The sequence below is a fragment of the Acipenser ruthenus genome, chromosome 2 (assembly GCF_902713425.1).
Source record: "Acipenser ruthenus chromosome 2, fAciRut3.2 maternal haplotype, whole genome shotgun sequence".
NCBI lineage: Eukaryota > Metazoa > Chordata > Actinopteri > Acipenseriformes > Acipenseridae > Acipenser > Acipenser ruthenus.
In genome coordinates, this window is record NC_081190.1 from 52,353,353 (window position 1) to 52,375,628 (window position 22,276).

The 22,276-nt window shown below is 37.0% G+C and overlaps 1 protein-coding gene across 5 annotated transcripts in view; it reads right to left on the reverse strand.

Annotated features, from left to right (window-relative positions):
• The window catches only part of LOC117409687 (serine-rich coiled-coil domain-containing protein 1-like), a 667,826-nt gene extending 647,895 nt beyond the window's left edge, over positions 1 to 19,931 (reverse strand). For 2 of the 5 annotated variants that reach the window (XM_034905803.2, XM_034905798.2), the window contains exon 1: positions 19,665 to 19,931. The gene's annotated coding sequence lies outside the window, so the exon portion shown is untranslated. The remainder of the gene's footprint in view (positions 1 to 19,664) is intronic. The other 3 variants (XM_058996863.1, XM_058996874.1, XM_034905808.2) reach the window with 3 other exon arrangements.
• Positions 19,932 to 22,276: the final 2,345 nt, after the last annotated feature.

A 22,276-nucleotide genomic window follows, 5' to 3' on the forward strand; every position in this document is an offset into this window, starting at 1 on the left:
AATCTGGTTCACCTGTGCTCGAAAAGATGGTCCTTTAGCACAATGATTAATCATGCTGTAGATGATTGGAGAGATTAACATGTACGAAACATGTTCAAAACACAATATGTTGTGGCTTGTTTTAGGTGATCAAAACACATTTCAGCCATGATTCATTATTTTCTTACTGTTTACACCTGAATTTGATTGTGTTTCTTGTGATTAGTGACACTTTATCCCAGTGTAAAAATAACCTCTTCTGATCGCTATGGGTTCTATGGGTTTTCCCCGATACAGGTGTTTGTCAATGAAATCAAATGCAGTCAGACCTGTTTTATCAGCTGTATACAATGTCTACCCGTATATAGTGAGCACTCCCCCGTTAATTGCACCGAAAATCTATATGGGTCTTACAACACTACACAGTACAAAGTATTACTTACTGTTTCCATGTCCTTGTTATGCATTAAAGTATACACAAAGTTAAGCTTTCCTTATTATCAATATGTACCATCCTATGACTACTTGCACCATACTGATGGGAATACTGTAATAGAAATGTCTCCCTAACAGATAATAATGACATCAATCAAAGTCAGCTCTTAAATGAGTGTTAATTATACCCAGTCTGGGCAAGCTATAATAACTAGCCGTTTCCTCAGCAGAAAGGAAGCCTATTACAATATGAATTATAGATGTTATGCCATTTACATAAATTGAACAGAAATAGGGACCGCTGGGGAACCTCTTTATCTCCAGTGTTTATGGTTTGTATTATTTCCAATCAGATAAAATCACATTTTCAAATTCAAGAAATATAATTTATATTCAGCTGCCACTTTCCTTATCCAATAGAAGCCTATTCAATACATCACCCTATTATCAGTACTAGGGGTGAGACAATACACCAAAGTCACGATATAATACGTATCACGATACACAAGCCACGATACGATACATATCGCAATACTAATGAAAAACTCATCACTACTTGACGGACTTGAAAATAATTACAATTTCAATTCTATAGACACAGATTCAAAACAAATTATATTTATTTCCCACAAAGTAGTAAACCACTGAATTTAAAGACAAAGCAGTATGTCAACTAGAATTCCTGGGATATCCATTTTAGCTGAATTAACCAAATCTCCTTAGGTGAGCAAATATAAAATAAAACTTGTAAGAAATGTAAAAATGCGATATGTTTTGTCATCTATAATAAATAGCTTTACAGGAAACAGGAAACGTTCTTTCCGCAAAATAAAATGTCAATTCTTATAGCCTGCCTTATAGCCTATACAAAGAATAATTTACACCGGATTATGACCGGGACACATTAAAAGGACAGCAATAGATTAAAACTGGTAAAACGAAAAAGAAAAACATATAGCTATCTATTTATATGAAATAAAATGCTCTCACAAAAGGAGACAAAGAAATATATAGAATACAAAAACTAGTTGTAAAATTAGCAATGTGGTAGTAAAATTAGTCATAGCTGCGAGTATCCACAGACACTGCTCACTTCCTGAGTCATCTGTCCACAACAAACAAGGCAGACTGTCTCCGCCTCCTCTACACTCCCATTGGCCAGAACCACCGCGGTCACAACTCCCATTGGCCGGGCAACATTTCTGCACCCCTAATCAGTACACAAGTTTGCATCCTGAAAAGTGTCTACCCTACTACCATAAGCTAATTAGAAGGGATGCAACAAATACCATTTTGAATCACAACAATTCTAATGTTATGAAAAAAGCTGTGTTGGAAAAAAAACAGGATGTGTGTGAATAGGAAATGGAATTGATTAAAAGGGAATTGGGATAGGAAATGGAATAGAAAAAATGTAATCGACACCAACTCTGTACTATATTACCAATTATAACATTTTGTTTTAGGAATTACAAAGGAGAAGGGACTATAGCGGCAACAGAAGTGGTTACAATCTTTCTGTTTCCATGGTGACGGCGACTTCCCCAGCAACACAACAGCCTCTGCCATCAGCATCTAGTAACATGCCTTTGAGAAAAAGATTTCACAGTTACCCAGAACACAGTTTCACAACCTGAACTTGGTATAAAACAGACCACTGCAGGATCATCCACGGCTTCAAATACAGAACCAATTTCTGAAGTAGCAAACATTCACAGGGCAGCTCATTCTCCATCGATACAGGCATTTAAATTTAACAGATTCAGGGGACGAAGGTCCGACTGACGTGGAAGCAGACAAAAATAGGGGTAGGCCTATTGAAATGGAGAGAGTGGGCGAGGAGGAGAGAGATCCTGGTAGTGCAGAAATAACAGATATGGGGAGAGGAGGGACAGTGCAGCCAGCACAAATTGGTAGAGCTGTACTCCAGCAAGCTCTTCCTCATGTTAGACCTTTCAGTAAAAGAATACTGATGGTTAAAAACAATTAATTGAATAATTACACAATAATTGTAACTGTATGGTAACGGTCTTAAAATATCCTACTCATTTAAAACAGACCACCATGCAATTACGCTTCAATTACAAACACCGGGAGATAATTGAGAATATATTGAAAGTCATAGCCTACAGGAAATTTTCATTTTCCATAAATATATATGCCTAGGCTATTTTCAAGTTACATTCGGCATATATATATATATATATATATATTTTATAGGCTATATGTAAATGTTTTTTATAGGTAAACTATAGCTTGATTTGTGACTATGAATAGTTCAGTTGAAAAGTTGTCAATACATTTTGGGATTTTTCACATTTCTTCCACTTAGTATGGTACTATAAATCGTTAGTCTATAGAAAGGGTTAGACTAACTTAGTCCCGTACTTAGTATCCTCTAGACCAGTGATACTCAATTACATTCTCTGGCGGGCCAGATAGGGCAATGTCCAAACCTTGCGGGGCCACAGGAAGCTCAGGATGTGAGTACTGGCGGGGGGTTGTTTAAATGGTCATGAAAATCTGACTATCCAATCACGCTTTACATACAGTAACAAAACGTTGCAACACTGCACTTGCACCAATCAACTAATACATCTCAGAAATAACTACTTACAGTGATACAATGTTTGATCGCCATTAATAATAAAAATAGAAAGCAAATATAATTTCCTGACCAGTATTCAAATGACATCTTGCAAACAAATAAGTATACAAATCTCACTGTAATGCTATTAAAACAGCATGTTATTAATTTTAATTTTATTAAAACTAGAAAATGTTCTGACAATTCTGCGCAGCAAGCATTCAAGTTAACTAACAAAAGCAGTTATGTTGTATAAGCATCTTACTAAGCGCCTGATTAAAAGTGTAGCACAGTGTCTAAATAAGCATGTTCTAGCTCCAATGTGTTTAAATGTAAATGAAAAGTTTCTAAATTAAATACATGGCATGACAGTAAACAGAGGGGAAAATAAACTGAAGTGCATATCCACCGTGCCCTCTTTGAGAGGCGTGCTGTAGGTACATTTCCTACTGTTGCCAAACAGTTTTTTTTTAAGCCCAAAGATCTTTGACAGGCTCGGTTTCTTCTACCAATTTCCTGAACACTTACTGGTGGCCACATTTCTAATTTTCCTAACAATACTTTGTTTATCATATGAAAAATAAAGGAAATATAGACATATCCACTTAAGTTTTTTCATGTATTTCTATAATCTATAACAAAAACATTGTCAATGTAAAAAAACTAGTTAGAAAAACGCAACAGCCATTTAAAGGGGTGATATCAAACACAAGAGCCCAAGTTAGCAGAAGCAATTGGGGCAACCTTGTCAAGCATCAAGCAAATAGGCACATTTGGAAAGGTGCTTGGGCCCAACATATTCACAATTCTTGATTCTAACTTGGCGCCTTTTTTTTGATCGCTTTGCTTCACTTGAAATGCTCTTTGTATGACTTGCAGTGACTGAGACACACACTCACACACACACACTCCGAGACAAACAGACACACACTGAGACATACAAACACACACAGTCTACAAACACAAATATCAATTGCTCTGGATAAAAGGCATCAACCAAATCAATTAATGACATGTACAGACGTGCTCAAATTTGTTGGTACCCTTACAGCTCATTGAAATAATGCTTCATTCCTCCTGAAAAGTGATGAAATTAAAAGCTGTTTTATCATGTATACTTGCATGCCTTTGGTATGTCATAGAATAAAGCAAAGAAGCTGTGAAAAGAGATGAATTATTGCTTATTCTACAAAGATATTCTAAAATGGCCTGGACACATTTGTTGGTACCCCTTAGAAAAGAAAATAAATAATTGGATTATAGTGATATTTCAAACTAATTAGTTTCTTTAATTAGTATCACACATGTCTCCAATCTTGTAATCAGTCATTCAGCCTATTTAAATGGAGAAAAGTAGTCACTGTGCTGTTTGGTATCATTGTGTGCAGCACACTGAACATGGACCAGAGAAAGCAAAGGAGAGAGTTGTCTGAGGAGATCAGAAAGAAAATAATAGACAAGCATGGTAAAGGTAAAGGCTACAAGACCATCTCCAAGCAGCTTGATGTTCCTGTGACAACAGTTGCAAATATTAAGAAGTTTAAGGTCCATGGAACTGTAGCCAACCCCCCAGATTGAACAGAAGGATAGTGCGAATGGTAGAAAAAGAACCAAGGATAACTGCCAAAGAGATACAAGCTGAACTCCAAGGTGAAGGTACGTCAGTTTCTGATCGCACCATCCGTCGCTTTTTGAGCGAAAGTGGACTCCATGGAAGAAGACCCAGGAGGACTCCACTGAAAGAAAAACATAAAAAAGCCAGACTGGAATTTGCTAAAATGCATATTGACAAGCCACAATCCTTCTGGGAGAATGTCCTTTGGACAGATGAGTCAAAACTGGAGCTTTATGGCAAGTCACATCAGCTCTATGTTCACAGACGAAAAAATGAAGCTTTCAAAGAAAAGAACACCATACCTACAGTGAAACATGGAGGAGGCTCGGTTATGTTTTGGGGCTGCTTTGCTGCGTCTGGCACAGGGTGCCTTGAATCTGTGCAGGGCACAATGAAATCTCAAGACTATCAAGGCATTCTGGAGCGAAACGTACTGCCCAGTGTCAGAAAGCTCTGTCTCAGTCGCAGGTCATGGGTCCTCCAACAGGATAATGACCCAAAACACACAGCTAAAAGCACCCAAGAATGGATAAGAACAAAACATTGGACTATTCTGAAGTGGCCTTCTATGAGTCCTGATCTGAATCCTATCGAACATCTATGGAAAGAGCTGAAACTTGCAGTCTGGAGAAGGCACCCATGAAACGTGAGACAGCTGGAGCAGTTTGCTCAGGAAGAGTGGGCCAAACTAGCTGTTAACAGGTGCAGAAGTCTCATTGAGAGCTACAGAAAACGTTTGATTGCAGTGATTGCCTCTAAAGGTTGTGCAACAAAATATTAGGTTAGCGGTCCCATCATTTTTGTCCATGCCATTTTCATTTGTTTTATTATTTACAATATTATGTTGAATAAAAAATCAAAAGCAAAGTCTGATTTCTATTAAATATGGAATAAACAATGGTGGATGCCAATTACTTTTGTCAGTTTCAAGTTATTTCAGAGAAAATTGTGCATTCTTCGTTTTTTGTGGAGGGGTACCAACAAATTTGAGCACGTCTGTATTTTCCTGGCTCCATAAACTATTCAGTGCAAATCAGCATCAATTAATATTACGTTTAGAAACCAGGTTATATTATATCAACATTTCATACCCAGCCGGTGTATATTAGCAGCAGTCAATATTACATTAAAACTAGATTCTATTATATTAGTAATTCATAAACCATTCAGTGCGTATTAACAACCAGTTAACATTACGGTTTAAACCCAGGTTATTGTATCAGTAATTCATAAACCATTCAGGACATAGTAGCAGCAGTAAAAGTTGTATTTAAGCAAGCCCAATTATCAGTAGTTCATAGACTATTCCGGGCGTTTCAGCAGTACTTGCAAACCTGGTTATTTGTTTAAGAACAACAATACATGCACTATGAGGTAGGTAACAGATTTGAATGTCCACACTTATCAGTATGTTATTGCACGTAACCCAGCAAAAAGATAAACACAAGCAAATACAATAAAATAATAAATAAAATACAGAAAGAAACCTTCCCTTCAATGACAAGTCCCCCCAGCGTCTCGCACAGCGCACAGTTCGATTCAGTTTGTTTAGTTACGTTTCAGTTCGGTTAAGTTCCTCAGGCAGCCCCGAAACCTGTCAGTGACCCCTCAGCAGCAACAACAACCAAACAGGAGTCAAAACCCCCAAAACAGCTCTCATAGTCCATCCTGTACAATGATTTTATCCAGTTTGTTTCTAATTATTCAATAACAACAAGTATGGCGTCATTGGTCGTAATGCTCAGTCCAATTGAGGTTGCCAATGTTTCATTCAATGCGTGACTGAGCCGACTGATGGTGATGATGATGATGATGATAAAGAAGAATGACAAATTTTATCTAAGTTTGACGACTTATATCTCAGTGTGTATAAGAGGTATTTACGTTTTGGTTTTTTTTCACATTCGATCTAAGAAAGATTAAAACTTTGTTTAAAGTGGAATGATACTTCTAAGTTTTATTTAGTTTTGCCGCTGCAACATGGTCAAAACAGCAAAACTCTTGGTGCTGTATAGAGAGTCTTTGCAGTTCCGCCAAGTTTTTCTAACTTGTACGAGGAACTACCATTCCTCTCAATAAAACCCAAACTGTTTCTCATTTTAAAACATACAGTAGCCCCTCTCAACTTCCCAAGACTTTCTACAATAAACTGGAGACAAAAATCTGGTGTTTTGGAAGATTAAAAAAAATAAAAAATGCTATTGCTCTGACAACAGGTATTCAGATAGTTTCAGATAGTTTTGCCACACTAAAGAAAATAACATTACTACCACTGTTTTCATATTGCACAAAGCCTTCTCTCATTGCTCAACCAATGAGACACTAAAACTAAGCAAATAGACAGAGATTTGTGACGCATGCCAAAATGATTCAGAACAGAATAGGAGGCACTTTTTTACTCAGAGAATTGTGAGGGTCTGGAACCAACTCCCCAGTAATGTTGTTGAATCCGACACCCTGGGGTTTGTAGTACGCTGCTTTCAGTTTGTTGCAATTGACCCATAGTGTTTCCTGTTTGCCATTCCCATTGATTTCAATAACAAAGGCATCATTTATACTGTGTTAAGCACCCCATACATTTCGGGCAAACTCAGCTGTTTGGATCTCGTTATATGCCATCACATAGATTTAAGTAACAAGCTCACTTCTTATACTGTAGTAATCACTCTTACTAATCTACAAATCAGATGTTTTCACCTTGTTACCTTGCCATTCATATAGATTTCAATAAATAGGCAGCAATTTACTGTAGTAAAAAAAGCTTGACAGATCGAACAATCCGCTGTTTGCACCTCATTACTGAGTGATTACCTCTGTACTGTACTTTGGCTATTTAATCCCTGTACGCAGTGTCAAGCTTATTTACAGTTTGAAAAAACAGCACTGACTGCAACAGCAAGCATGGCTGGAAAGAGAAAAGCGATGAGCAGCAACACGAAAATTCAGTGTAAATAAAATGTCTCTGTTAGATGCTGTGCGCTTGCTAAAGCATGCTTGGAACTCTGTCAGTCAGCAAACAATGCAACATTGCTTCAAAAACCTGGGGCCAATGTGGGAATGGACCCGATTATGGACTGGAGAAGAGGATGGGAGTACTCTGTAAATAATGTGTGTTTGTAAACTGTGTTATTCTTGTTGAGATCTGTTAGCGTTCTGTGTGTTTTGGTGCCATGTGTGACTACAGCTGAAAGACTGCCTGTGTACGCGTGCGTCACTGAGGGGGGTGGAAACAGGTCTGGTATGAGCAGTCAGATATAGGGAGTGTTGGACCAATGAGCGAGGAAGGGGGAGGGACGGGTGTGTGTGAGGAGATGACAGTTTGAAAGAAGTGGATCTGGCGGCGGGAGAATTGAGAGAGAGTTAAGAGAGGTTGAGTTTGTGAGTGAGAGGAGAGGAATGAGAGCCATTGTTCACTAAAAACTAAAAAAAATAATAGATACAGTGGTTTCATACGGCTTTTGAACCACAGCTGTTGTCTGTCTCATTATATCCTGGAAACCCAGCAGTTCAGTGCTACAATATGTAAATTAAATCCTGTTCGCCTGCGGGGCGTATCAACTTCAACCTCGATCTCCTGCCTGTCAGCGAATACACGCATCCACACGGCAGATGGCTACTCTGTCACAAGCATTAATAGCTTGTATCTTTCTAAACAAGGGATTTAGGGGAGCTCCCTAATAAAAGCTGACTCACAAAACAAGAATAATAATAATATAGTACAGTAATCGTTACTGTATAGACCATGTAAATTGTGTTTCACCTTATAATGAATATTGGCATTTTTGTTCCTGAAATGATTTACAATGCTCACAAGCCAAATTAATATTGTTGCGCACGGTGGAAATTGAAGGAAGCAGACACATACAATTTGCAGGTACTCGAATCCACGGTTTAAAGGGACAATTATTCCCAGCCCATTAGCCTGGGCCACACCAAAAACAACAAACAGTCTTGCACTCTCACAGCAGCCCATTCCCTAGACCAGCCCTCTTTGGAGACAATCCTATCAAGAAAACCATCATTTTTCTTTGTCTTTTAGCCATCTACGCAATGTATATTCTGGAACATTTATATCTCTTGAAACTGCTGCTTGCATTTCACCTTTTCTTACTCTGTCCACCGCATCGAGTTTCATTTTACCAGTAAAAGATTTTTGTTTTTTGCGGTCTGCTATGCTTCTTACTGTACATCTGGAATGTACATCCAACATTTGCGAGTCAAATTGTATGATGATTATATATATATATATTATATATATATATATATTATATATATATATATATATATATATATATATATATATATATATATACATACACACACACACACTACCGGTCAAAAGTTTTAGAACACCTCCATTTTTCCAGTTTTTATTGAAATTTACGCAGTTTAATGTCTCAATGTACTCTGCAATTAAAGCGTGGAACAAATAAACAATTGGAGATAAAAAAGAAATCATGGAATCTGTAGCAGGGCGGTAGTAAGCCCTGCTTATTGATATGTGTTTGTTTGTTTTATTTTCAGAATGAGGGTTCCCCCTCCGCCCCTGTGTTATTTTGTGTTTGTTTATTTTGATGATTTATTGTATTTATGTCGGCGAGCGCCGTGTGTTTTACTGTTTTGTATTTTGACGGCGTAGCCGGTTTGTTTTGTTTAGCGTGGATGGGTAGCCCCATCCGCAACATAATTAAAACTCGTGCAGAAGGTGGCCATCTCCCGAATTAATTAAGTGATTTAATTTGTTGCTAAATCGGGATTTAATTTGTTGCTAAATGGTCACCTGTTATAAAAAGCCTGCAGCTCTCTAGCTCCGGGTGTGGGTGTTAGTGAGGAGCGAGAGTGGAGAGAAACGAAACGTGATTTAAAAAGATTCCAGGAACAGTGACAGCAACTGCCCAGCCTGACCTGGGATCGTATTATTTATTTTGTGTCAGAGATTTGTTTTTTGTTTACCCTTTTATTTTGCTCTGTGAGCCCAAGTGTTTTTGTGTTTAAAATATTTGTTTTTGAATTAAAACGGCGCAAGCCTTTTTGAACTGCAGTACCTGGTGTCAGTTTTCCCTTCCTGCTTCTGCCGTGACGTCACCGCTCATCCACCGTTACAGAATCGTTTTGTTTAACAAAATTTAATCTACATTTTTTACTCAAAGTAGCCACCTTTTGCAGATATAACAGCCGAACACACTCGTGGCTTTCTTTCTACAATGGAAATCAAATATTGTTCGGAACGTTCTTCCCAACACTGTTGCAGAAGTTCCCACAAATGTGTTGCACTTGTAGGTTGCTTTGCTTTCACCTTTCTGTCCAGTCCATCCCAAACCAGCTCGATGGGGTTTAAGTCTGGAGACTGTGCTGACCATTCCATGATTTGAAGCCTACCGTCTTGTTCTTTTCTTCTAAGGTAGTTCTGACATAGCCTGGAGGTATGTTTTGGGTCATTATCTTGCTGTAGGATGAACCCCTGACCAACTAGGCGTATACCAGAGGGCATTGCATGGCGCTGCAAAATGCTGTGGTAGCAGTTTTGGTTCAGGGTGCCACTCTGTGCAAGACACCGACTCTGGATCCAGCAAAAGAGCCCCAGACCATCACGCTTCCCCCTCCATGTTTGACAGATGGTGTCACACACCGAGGAACCATCCTTTCGCCTACTCGACAGCGTACAAAAACCCTGTGTGATGAACTGAAGATTTCAAATTTTGATTCATCGGTCCATAAGACCTTCTTCCAGTCTTCAGTAGTCCACTGGCAGTGCTTCATGGCCCAGGCAAGCCTATTTTTCTTATTTTGCCATCTTAGCAATGGCTTTCTTACTGCCACTCGACCTGTCAAATCTGCAGCTCGAAGTCTTCTCTTCACAGTTGAAACTGAGACTTGCTTACTTCATCCAGTGTTAAGCTGTGCTTGAAGCTGTTGTCCTGTGAGCCGCCTATCACACAAGCTATTGACTCTAACAAACTTGTCTTCTGATTCTGTTGTGGCTTTGGGTCTGCCAGATCGCTTCCTGTCAGAGTTTCCTCCAGTTTCCAAGTGCCTTTTGATGGTGTAGGAAACTGTACTCACTGACACCTTGGCTTTCTTTGCAATTTCTCTAAAGGAAAGACCTACACTTTTAAGGGTTATAATGGTCTGTCTGTCTTCCTTTGTTAATTGCCTTTTTCTCGCCATTATGAGAGCAATATACTACTTCCTGCAGTACAATACTGTCCAAATAATGCTTAAGACGGTGTAGTAACACAGTCTGTTCCAACACTGCTTTTATATAGACAGAGGGTTTGTAAGTAATCAACAAAAGTTGGGACACCTGTAGGAATTGTTAGCATCAACTTTCAAGGCTTAATTTACTTCCATTGCTGCATAACAGCTGTTGTTAACCCTGAAAAAGGGTTAACAACAGCTGAAATATACATTATTTTTCAGTTTTTGGTAACCTAAACTTTTTTTTTTAACCTCTGGCAGTTTACCGCTTACCTTTGTACCAGTTCAGGTTATTCACTGGACTTGAACTGCTTAAATTTCAATAAAAACTGGAAAAATGGTTCTAAAACTTTTGACCGGTAGTGTGTGTATATATATATATATATATATATATATATATATATATATATATATATATATATATATATATATATATATATAGTCAACCTTGGTTAATTCGACTGGTGGATAACTGGACACCTTCTCTTAATTCAACAGACAGTCTTGGTCCCGAATTTTCTCTATATATAAAGTATATGCAGCCTGCCTCTTCATTTTTTAAATTGACCCCATGCTTTACTCGTAACTCAGTACTTATTACAGGTACAGAAGGGATTATTAAAAAGATCAGTGGATAACCTGACACTATAGTTTCACGTGACTGACCTCTGACTGGAAACAAATCGTTCATCCATTCACAACTACAAAGTGCAGCTGGTTACAGTGTCATTTCATAATGAGTGAGAAGCGAAAAATGAGTTCTCGTTCAATTAGCTTTAAAGCTCAGGTTATTCGGGATAACAAGCTTGTCAGCCGAACTTTCAAAGTGTGTGTTTTTGCATGCGAAACAATCGACAATGTTTGATTTCTGTGTGAAACTGTAAGTTGTTTCTTATTGTTTTTATTCATTCTGTATAATGTACATTTGTTAACGCTTGCTATTTAAGATGTCAAATTAGACAGTACAAGCCACTAACTAAAAGTAGTTAATTTGTGCACAGTTTGTGGTTGGACTGTTTTTGTAAAAGTAACACTGTAGTTATTTTACTAATTCTCATTTCAATCAAACTATACAAGTTGTACTGAGTTTGTACAGTACTGTATACTGAAATGGATTCAATCACTGCAGTTCTTTCAACTGTTTACAAATAAACTTGTAAATACTGTAATACTGTAATTGTGCGAGTTCTGTTATATGCATGTTAATGCCATGGCTCATGTGCACCCGGGGTTAACTCAACACCTTGGATAAGTCGACACTAAATGATATCCCCATGGGGTGTCACGTTAACCGAGGTTGACTGTAATTATATATTATATATATATATAAAATTGATTATTTTTTAAATTTCATTTTTGTTATTTTGTTTACTATTATTTATTTCCATAAATTGTTATGTACTGTTCCAATTATTTGTTTATTTCCATTTTATTCATATACAGTAATTTATTTATTTTGTCATAGTTTATTATATGGCCACACATCCTGTTTTTTTTTTTCAACACAGCTTGTTGCCTTACATTACAATTGTAGTGATTCAAAATTGACTATTTATGTTAAAGTTCTGATGTCACCTTTCCTACATTCACCTGAAGAAGAGACCTTTGAGGTCTTCAAAGCTTGTGATTAATTATTGTTCAGTTAGTCCAACAAAAGGTATCACATCTCCTCTTTGTCTATCGTCTCTGGACTGATACGGCTACCACTTCATCTATCAAAGATTTTTTAGAACGCCAAATAAGGCTTGCCATGTAAGAGCCAACTGATTCACAAGGTAAACTCAGTCTACATTGTAAACTTTATTTGTTTCTTGACTTACATGTACAACAGGATATGGTAAGAAATTAAAGTATTCTATAATTAAATGTTCTAAAACAATATCCTGAAATATTTTTGTATAACAATAATAAAGAAATATGTAGAAACTACTTGAAAATGGCAGTGTTTAAAAACAAAAATCAATTATGTAATCACTGTCTTGTACATTTCATTAGCCACAGTAGATAATGTCTCAATGCTCCAAGCTTTTACAGCAACTCTTGGAAACTCTAGCCTTCTAATATAATGAATAAGGAACCCATGGGATTCTTAAAGGTTTTTCTCAAGACTTCTGTCATCTTGGGTCTACCAGTTTAAAAGGAAACCTAATTACATGAGAGTGGAAGTGTACAAATGTATTGCATATCTAGCAGATCAATCTTTTATGAAATATTAAAGTTTTAAAATTATGGATTTGAATAATCAGTCCATCACGGTCAACTAAAATGACAAGCTTCAGTCACACTGATGGATTATTTTTTCGGCTTGCCTAATTTCAATTTTTACTACTCCTGGCGCCAGACAAACCTATATGGCAGGCGGTTAAGCAAAAAGGAGAATATCATTTGAAATTATTATAAATGTCTAAAAAACGTGTTCTGCCTCTAAAAATGTGTTCTCTTCGCAGTGCTTTGTGCATAGATACAATAAATACAAGTCTTGACATCGTTGATCATTTTAGAATAACTGATTTGAAATATTAAGTCTGACTTCCAGCCGCTTCCTACCCAGGCTTGAAAAGTAAGTCTGACTTACACCAGTTCTCAATTCCAGCTTCACATATTGCAACCATACCTATTTTCAAGTCTGACTTGGGGGTGGATTTCAGTCCCGACTTGGGAGGCAAGTCCAATTTACGTGTTTATTGCAACCAGCTCCAGAGTACTGACCTGAATTATCAGTTCCTTTTTATTATTCAATAGTCGGAATTATTTTTATGTTAATCAAAGTCATTTTAAATAGAATTTCAGTGTCCCAGACTACATTGTAAATTACTGTGCAAATCCTCCCCTTTATCTCTTTGTACTCCATAAAAATAATCCAACAGGCAACTGTTCCCTTCTTCCCCCTTGGCTTTTCTGTCTCTGGCATACTCTCCTGACCCCAATCCTCAGAATCTCACATGTAACAGATGCACACCAGGTCAGAGTGCAGATGATATGCCAAGTCCTCCAATCCCGGGTAAAAGCATTTTTCTAAAGTGATCTGGGATTTGACATGTTGTGGCTGTCAATCTTCCAAATCAGCACAGTAAGGTACCATGCTTAATGTGACATTTGAAATGACAGCTAGAGGGAGAATAATCAAATGTTAGTGACTGTAATGATTTCTACTCCTCGATTATTGATAGCTTACCTTTGCAATTCGGGGAAGATACTACTAACTACAGTTCCTATTGCCAATTCCATCTGACAAATAAATAAATAAATAAATGTGTCTGGCACAAAAAAAACATGATTTTAAGTATGCAACTGCCATTGGAATATTTCTGAAAACTTCACTTCACAACTACACGTCTGTAGCAGGGGTAGCACCAAATATAACTGTAGTGTGAACAGACACCGCAATACTGTTCCGCAACGATACCGGTGTGGTGTTATTTTGCAGTATGCATTAAAACATGGTAGACCATGTACTGTGCTTGCCCAGGCATGCACAAATGATTTTAGCTCAGAAAACAAGGAAACGCCCATTTGAAAGGGGTACCATCTACTGAGTTTGGCCTTTAAAGTTCATTTTTTTCACAATTCTGTAAATTTATGTGACTTTTACTGATGAACAACACATTGGGTTATCTAAAATTGTAAACATATATAATTGTGTGGGTTTGTCTTGTTTGTGGTCAATCACAGCACTTCTGAATCAACATGCCCTTAATTAGAGCCTTGTATGGCTAGAGATATCATTTTAAAAAGGTGCCACTTTTTAAATTATTATCATAAGAGATAAGATAAGATAAGATAAAGAATGTATTTTAAGTGCAAGATCACAATGATAACTGAGCAGTATTTTTGTTTGTTTCTGCCGATCGCTTCCAGCCCTGTGTTAGCTGGTTAATAAATGCTTTTCATGCATTTTTTCTTGACTGTTCTACCCATCGCCCCTGCATATTTTACTTATTCTACTGAAAAATAACTGCATTTTACAAATGCAATGTGCTCCGAGTATACTGATCCAAACGTTGTTTAAACAAAAGTCAAATCCAGGAAAAAAACAAAACTAAAGATCTGCTAAAAATATTACCTTTTTTATTTATTTTAATTAATGGTAATCACCTTTTATCTATTCGTGGCATGCTGTGTTTATTCTGATGAGGAGACTCCCTGAGCCTATTTCTTGCAAATGGCACATAGTAGCATAGTTCCCAGCAATTCTTCAAGTGGAGTCCAGACAGGGTTTTTTATTATTATTACACTGTAACAATTTTTTTTTTTTTTTTTTGGTTCCTGGGTAGTAAGTGTTATTTCCTAATTGCTTATGCCTCAAAAGTATAGAAAATGGCTATTATTCCCCACAAACTTTGCTTTTGTGACCAGGACAGTGATATTTTGAAATTTACCTATTTTCCAGAACATTCCAGATAGATTCAGTGCTGAGTAAACTTGGAGTAACTTCTAGAACTTTCCAGTAATATAAATAGTAGTATAAATACAGGGGCCTTAAGCCCACCAGTTCAGTTTAGTTCCAGCTGCCTAAGTGGATACATATCTGCATTTTTCTGAGATGGCATCAAGGTCATAGGAGACTTCAAAATGGTGGCATTCCTGATGGGTCTCCAAGGCGGTTTTACCAAGTTTCCCTGCTATCTTTGCCTTTGGGACAGCAGGGACACCAAGGCGCACTACCACAGGCGGGACTGGCCACAGCGGACCGAGTTCTCTGTGGGGAGGAACAACGTCAAGTGGGAGCCACTGGTGGACCCCCGGAAGGTGCTGATGCCACCACTGCACATCAAATTGGGCCTTATGAAACAATTTGTCAGAGCTCTAGATAAGGAGTCGGCAGCCTTCAAGTACCTTCAAGACTTCTTCCCTAAGCTGTCTGAGGCAAAGGTCAAAGCCAGTGTCTTCGTCGGACCACAGATAAAGAAGATCCTGGAGTGCAATGAATTCCCCAAGAAGCTCACTAGTAAGGAGAAAGCGGCTTAGAACAGCTTTGTCGCAGTGGTTCGGGGCTTCCTGGGCAATCACAAGGCCGAAAACTATGTGGAGCTGGTTGAGACTCTGGTGAAGAACTACGGCACAATGGGCTGTAGGATGTCCCTCAAAGTCCATATCCTTGATGCTCATCTTGATAAATTCAAGGAGAACATGGGAGCGTACTCGGAGGAGCAAGGCGAGCGCTTCCACCAGGATATACTGGACTTTGAACGCTGCTACCAAGGACAGTATAACAAGAACATGATGGGAGACTACATTTGGGGGCTGATTCGTGAAAGTGATTTACAGTATAATCATAAATCTCGAAAAACTACTCGCTTCTAAATCTTTTGTAGTTATTTGTGTATTACTTTAGTATAAATACATGTTAATTTGGAGTATTTTTTTTTTACTTTAGCAACTCCTGTCTCACTTTTTGTACTCTGCACAATATACCCACTAGACTTCCCTGATGAAAAGCGAATGGCACTTAGTCACACTAAATGACACTTTTATACCATTAGAGCAGAGCTTTTCCAACTGTGGGGCACGGCCCTTGCGAGGGGCATGACAAGGTTATTAGGGAGCCAATACCCGACTGGAAAATACATTTTCCTGACTTCCTGGTGATTGTAAAAGCTCTGCTGTAAATGGCAGACTCTCGGTGGGCCTCCAGGATGATTGACTCAATCAACTACCTTGGCAGGGATCATGTTAAATCTGACCAATCCCCTTCCACAGAGCTTGTGTCGTTTCAGACCTATCGTAGCTCAGCGACTCTGTCGACCAGCCCTCCTTCATTTGAAAGTGCAGTGGCGGCTGGTTTTGTTCATTGGGGGGGTGAAATATACCTGCAATTTATAAACGGACAAACGAGGGTGAAACATTTTATTAAATAAATATTTTATAAAGTTATAATAAAAAAAAATTATGCTGGACAAACATTACAATTACTATTCGTAATTGCATTAACATTAATAAAGACTAGTCACTTAAAGTGTTGCACCCTTGTTTTCTCGATCGTTATTCCGTTTTTAAATGCGATAGTAAGGACTTGGAGGATTTAAAAGCTCATTTAGTTGTATCACAGAAAAACACTGTCAATTAAACTGATTTTATTACTATTATTATTGTAGTATTGTTAATACAGTATACCTTTTATTTTACAAACAGAAACAAATTGAAATTTCAATGATCATAAATTAAAAGCACTAGGGACATTACTACTAGTAAAACCAGACTGTGATATAAATAAAAGGTATACTGTAATAACAATACTGTAATAATAATAGTACAATCAGTTTCATTTACAGGCCTTGGCTGTGAAACAATTAAATGGGCTTTTAAATCCTCCACGTCCTTGCTTTCTCATTTAAATGTGGAATGAAGAATGAGAATAAGTGACTACGTATTGATGTTAATTCAATCCATCTTATATATATTTATTAAAGATTAGTTGCTTATTTAAATGTTGCACCTTTGCCATTGTCCCAGCTGCACTGTATCCTGGTAGCGCCTACAGCACGCTATAACAGTGCAACGACCCGGCGATTTCCATCATTGCAGGACTTATTGTTTGTCTTTTTTGTCTCTGTATTGCATAATGTTTTGCTGGTGCCAGTCTGTCCAGGTTCAGCAATCCTGGACATTTATTTGTACCCTAAGAATACTGGCGGGAAATTGGGATCTGAATGGCATGTCTGGGATTGGTGATGGTGGATTATTATTATTATTTATTTCTTAGCAGACGCCCTTATCCAGGGCGACTTACAATTGTTACAAGATATCACATTATTTTTACATACAATTACATTATTTTTATATACAATTACATTATTTTTACATACAATTACCCATTTATACAGTTGGGTTTTTACTGGAGCAATCTAGGTAAAGTACCTTGCTCAAGGGTACAGCAGCAGTGTCCCCCACCGAGGATTGAACCCACGACCCTCCAGTCAAGAGACCAGAGCCCTAACCACTACTCCACACTGCTGCCCCGATGGAGGGCGTGGCTTTAATGCAAAGAAATAAATAGGAGTGAGTGACAGAGGCTGTCTCAGTGAGAGTGCAACGGAGTGAGTGACAGAGGCTGTCTCAGTGAGAGTGCAACGGAGTGAGTGACAGAGGCTGTCTCAGTGAGAGTGCAACGGAGTGAATGACAGAGGCTGTCTCAGTGAGAGCGAGAGGTAGACTGGAATTTAGCACAGATAGGTATTTATGTTATTTTAGGAAAATCATATTTTTCTAAATATTGTACTGTTTACTAGAAGGGGGGCTGCAGCAAAAAAAAAATCTCTGAAGGGGGGTGCAGCAAAAAAAGTTTGGGAACCCCTGCATTCGAGCCCGGGTCAACTGTACATATTAACACTGCTTACATTATCATGGTAACATTCCTGTATAGAGTGAAGAGGTATGCTACAAACACTATTGTATCTCCAAACTTTATTATCTAACTATAGCCAACAAAACATATGCAATGTTGAGACCTTCGTATACAGTACACACAGACAGCATGCTTTTTTTTACTGTTTGTATTTAATGTACTATGCCCTGTATTTCATTGTTTAATGTACTATGCATTGTTCCTCACTACCTAGTAAAGCGCTGTGTGATGGTGGTCCACCATGAAAGGCGCTATATACAATAAACATTGATCGATTGATTGGTATACACCTCATTTAATTCAATGATTATATATGATATTAATATGTTTAAATGAGGGAACACAGTGAACACAACAATGGTTCTGAAATATATATATATATATATATATATATATATATATATATATATATATATATATATATATATATTTAAAACAAGCATAGTAGCCTATTCAATACTTTATTACTGCACATTGCATATTGAAAAAGAACTGGTACATAAACTGGCACGTGCATTAAAAGTACTTGATAGTGTACCACATTATGATGGTGTACCACTTTCTGGCCCTACACTGTTATAAATATGTGAACAGGGTAAATGAAAAGTAAAGGCAGTGCAACAAACCTGTCATTTTTCAACAATTCTAATTATGTCAGAATAGAATGTTCATTACAAGACTGTAAAGTTCCTAGTTTAAAGACAAATTCGCGTTTCCTTTTTTTTCCGCGAGCCGAACTTGTTTCATACCACTGACTGATTCCACAGAAGCGAAATCTTCAGCAGAGTGATTAACATTGCAAAGAACCCTAGGTGCTTAATTTACCTCGTGCAATGTTTAGGAAGCTAAACTGCAGCAGCACATATTTGCATAAAATAATTGCCTCAAGCTCCAGTACTTCTATGTTCAAAACAGCTTTAAAGTCAGCTTATTTAAAATAAATAAATAAATAAATAAATAAATAAATAAATAAACACCACACACAACACTTGCTAGTCGCATAAAAAGCCTCTTCCTTGTTTCATAAACACAGAGGGAAACTGTTAAATAATGGATGTCAACCTAAACAGAACATGTTATATTGTAAAACAATGACCACACACATTATATATATATATATATATATATATATATATATATATATATATAGTTATTAATAAATAAGATTGTGTCAAAATGTGTCTTGACTCGTAATATTCCCACACATTGCACTGAATTCTCCTGCACACATGATCGTTAATGTACACACATACTGTACATATAATTCATGTACCTTCTTGCTCCTTATTTGTGGGCTGACTGCCACGTATCTTCACATCAAACATGCTACGCTGTAATAAAATGTGACATGCATAGAGAGACATGCATATTTTAAAAAAAGGCCCAAATATGAAAATCTTGCACATTCCCTGCAAATTGTAGGAAGCTAGACACCGACAACACAGACACTACCTGTGAGACACTATCAACTGACAGGCGAGAAAAATAGATGTAATGAATGTTACCTTTATAACAGAAGAATATCCTTGTCTGATTATTAGGTCTCACAAATTGCAATGATGTATCCAGAAAAGACTGTAATCCATAACACGGTTTTTGAGAAACAAAAAATTCAATGGTTGGATTTAAAGGTCCGCCGATGTATTTTCCACTGAATGTTTGTGTTACCTCAATGACGGGAGTCTCCTTCTCCGCCTCTTCCGTATCTGTGAAGGCAGAGACATGTGACGCTGCCCAGAAACTCACACCTCCTTCCAGCAACCGGCTCATGACAGATAGAACTGTGAAAATCACACATGAGCACGGCACTGCACTGCTTGACTATTACAAAGGATTGTCAGTAGCAATTAACCATGAAACTGACTCTGATGTTTAATTTAAACGTAATTGCCTACAGGATTGTATTGTTCTATATCATGATCACAGATATGTACCTGGTTTATCTAAATACAAGTAATCCCAGATATGTACCTGGTTTATCTAAATACAAGACTGAAACACGTTTCTAATGTTTATTCAGAAATATATGTAAAGCAGAAAGTAAAATGCACAAAATGTAACATTATTTTTGTAAATGTTTATTTTATACGTTACAGAATACAATGTCATTATGCCATTTGCATTAATCCGTTTTAACAGCAGCAGGTTTTTTTAAATAGTGGTACATTAATCAGCTTGATAGGCTTCAAATTTGAATGTACAAATAATGGCAGATCTACATTTATGTAAGTTTATGCTGAATAAAGGACATCTAATAATTGCATTTTATTTAATAATTTGAAATAAAAAAAATGTTACAAAATATCACAAATAAACAAGTTTAAAGACATTGAGCTACATTCTGTTAATTAGGTTTGTAAGAATAACAAAAACAGATTTACCTTTCCCATTGTCACTGGAATTGTCACCTAACCTGGGGTGTTTCAGTAATGTAGTACAGTACTACAATGAGTAATATTTCTGATGAAAAATAAGTGTTGACATTAAACATACTGTAGTAGGGAGGGACTGATAGTGTGGCATAATAGTTTAACCTGCTTTAGGGTGTGCGTGGTGTTTTTAAAGCTAACTTTTCTTGGAAACTTAGTTGTTTTTCTGAGAGGAGAATCCGCACCCTTATCAAATAGGTAATCATCGAACCATATATATATATCTATATATATAGATATATATATATTTAAGCACAAAAAAAATATGTTTTACTTGATGGTAAGAGCTTACAATTCCGGAAAAGACAGGAAATTGTCATGTAAGGCCGCCACTACGCCCTTACCTGACCAATGTTCTGACAACGCTTTCCAGCACACATTGCTTAACTGGTACAGTAAGTGGGTTCACTTCAGACAACATGTGTAGTCACCAGTGGGCAGGTGAAGTGAGGTCTAAAACCAGAACTACCATGGTTGTTTTCATGTTGTCATAGAATTATATGTGAATTGGAAAAGCTAATTAAAATATTAACACATCTGGAGTGGGGTTTTTTTGGATTTGTTTTTTGTTTATGAAGGACACAAAAACGTGTTTGAGATGCTGGAAAATAAGTTTGATGTATGTGTGGCATAGTAAATGTACGGAACTCATAAAAGTACATGGTGTAAAAATTAACATGGGAGGCTACTCTCGTGCTCACGACTTGCTATAATATCTTGTGCTCGAGATAGCAAGTCCTGTGCATGAGATAGTAGCCTCCCTATTTAATTTGCACCATATCCCTTTAGGGGTTCCCTAAGTAATGAGATCATTGAAAGGAGACAACTAATATGTTACACAAGCATTACAATCAATCAATCCATGAACTTTATAGATCTTTCTAATCCATTTATGACAGTGACTCTTCTAAACGTCTAAAAAATATCATTAGGTTGTTTCAGTTAACTTTTGAATCCTCAGCAACCCACCTTCTGTACCAGTTAAGCAGTGTGTGCTGGAAAGCCTTGTCAGAACATGGGTCAGGTGTTCAATATCCATTCTTTTTTCACTGGAAGGCTGATTTTAAAACATGATATTTATATGTAACAGAAAGTAGATCCCTCCATTTAGATTGTAGTCCTCTCTGTATATCTTAACGGAAGCATTCCCAAACAGGACCCCATATTTTATATATTATACACATATACATAGACTTCTAATACATATAACAAGCTATTATTATTGGGCTATTTATTACATTTAACAATTTTAAAAAATACAAATACTTTAGTTACGTATTTATTAGGCTAGGTATCTGATTGATCATTAATAATAACATGAATATATTCATAAATGTATTTGTAGTTATATCTTCATTTACATTTCCATACAATCGATTCAACCATTTAATCGATTAATATAAATAAAACAAGATAATCATTGATGTAACTTAAAAAAAAGGATGGTGAGTAAGTAGATTCAAGAAAATGTAGAGTCCTTTTCTTCAGTCAGTTGTTAGGTTTATTGAAATATGCAGGGAGTCTGGTCCCAGGTACAGTACAAACAGAATACTCGTTCTTACAATTTTTGCATGACATTAAATACCCTTCTGTATAGATGGTCCACCTCCTCTTTCTCTGACATTTAACCAATAGCAAAGGTACAACACATTATTCTGTTACCATATATTTAATTTAGTGTGTGTGTC